Raw genomic sequence first — 2,073 nt, forward strand, 5'->3', positions numbered from 1 at the left:
AGGGCTGTTTAATCATCTATAGCGAGGAAATATCCTTTCCTAGCAGGAAAGCCAACTTGTGAAACCACATTAAAAATTAGGTTATCCAGAAAGTATCTGGGAATAGCGTGGTTTTCTTGTTGGCAGGCCGAGGCTCCTCCCCCCCACATGTTGGGAACTTCCTCTCCCATTTCTTTTCCAAACTCTGCTTTTCTAATGGTCCAAATGCTCTTTCAAAGGCTTTTGTGTGCCAACTCTCACATCAAAAGGTCCCTGATTTTATTTCAAAAGAGTCTGATCCCTCATCTAATCTCTTAGCACTTTGTACTCCTGCTCTCTACTTATCAAATTTTAATTTTTATTATATTTATCTGTGTACCTTTCTAATCTTCCTACTGGGTTTTGATTTCCTTGGAGACAGAGGCACGTCTTAGTCTTCTTTGTACTCCCCCTGACCCCCACCTCCCAGCTCTGGTGCCTAAAATATAACAGGTGTTATATTTTATCAAGCATATGGCAAATGAATGAAGGCTTTCAGGGAGATGACCTCTGGGAGTCTTTCATCTCTCAGCCTGTTACCACTATCAGCAAGGTAGGGCATTTGAACCGTAGGATCAGAAAGGCAGTACTCCTTGCTCATAGCTCTAAAGAGGAAACTGATCTCTCTCCTCCCTCTATAAAAGCAGAGCTAGGATAGCACAGGCTTAGGTGCTGGGGTTAGACTTGGCTCTCTCTAGTGATTGTGGAGTTGAGGATTTTGGAAGGAAAGAGTGACAGGGAACCCGAGCAGAGAATTCAAATACAGATGCCCAGGGAAATGCACCCAAGCAAGGAGATGGCCCAGAGCGTCACTGCCCAGAAGCCGGGGTTATCTCTGCTTTTACAACCCTCTTTATACCTTCCATTTACACAGCATATATGTTGTTTGTACATAGTTGTTTGCATGTTTTCTCCTCCATTTAAATGTATTTCCTTAAGAGTAGGGGGCTTGTTTTTTTGCCTCCCTTTGTGTCCCCAGGGGCTTAGCACACAGTGCCTAGTGCATAATAACCCCTTGATAAATGCTTGTTGATTGACTTCAGTCAGTCATCTTACAGATGACGAAACTGAGGCAGAAAGAGATTAAGTGGTTTTTTCCCCTTGGTCACATAGCTCCTAAATTCTGAAGTGGGTTTCAGAACTCAGCTTCCCTAATGCCAAGCATAGCACTCTATCCACTATGCCATACTACCTAAAGAGTGCCACATGGAGAGCCAGAGAACCTGGGTTCAAGTCCTGGGCTCTGCCACTTACTACCTGTGTGACTTTGGGTCGTTCTTTTCAGTTCTCTAAACTTCAGTTTCTTTAGCTAACCAAGAAGTAAGTTTGGATAGACGGACTTTGAGGTTCCTTCCAGCTCGAGATTTATGGTTCTGTGAAGTCACTTAGACTCTCTAGGCCTCAGTTTCCTCATCTGTAAAATGAAGGGATCGGACCCAATGGCCTCTTAGGTCCCTTCCAGTTCTAGGTGATCCTGTGACCTCTCCTATTCCCTTGGAGAAAGAGGACCCATTCCGAGGACCTACTATCAGAAGGTGTCTTTTAGACCTGCCCTGGCCTGGAGATTCTGGGAACCAAGGCCTTCCCAAGCCATCTTGCCCATTGCTGCTAGTGGCACCCTTATTTTCCCAGTCACTCAAGTTGAAAGTCTGGGAGTCTTCTTTGGTCCTCCCTTCTCCTTCACTGAACACATTCAATCTGTTACCAGCTCCTGTCAGGCTTTCTTTGCAATATCTCTGAGTTTTATCCATTCCTATGCATCCTGGTCCTTTTCACTCAAAATCAGGATTACAATATTAGCTACCATCTGATAACTGGCTTTTGGAGAAACTCTCCATGCCTTCCTCCTCCCCCCAGCCTGACCAAACCCTACTGATCCTTCAGAACACATTAAGATACCACTTCTGCTAGGAGTGGACTTTAGCCTAGAAGCAATTTATTTGGGGCAGCAGAAAGATAAGACCATCCCTCTGCCTGGGCAGACAAGAGTCTTCTTTTTAATTTATTTATTTTGATTTATCAACAATCACTTCCATAAGCTTTTGAGTTTTAAAT

Source organism: Vombatus ursinus, unplaced genomic scaffold, assembly GCF_900497805.2.
Source record: "Vombatus ursinus unplaced genomic scaffold, bare-nosed wombat genome assembly UNPS02014777.1, whole genome shotgun sequence".
Taxonomy (NCBI): Eukaryota; Metazoa; Chordata; class Mammalia; order Diprotodontia; family Vombatidae; genus Vombatus; species Vombatus ursinus.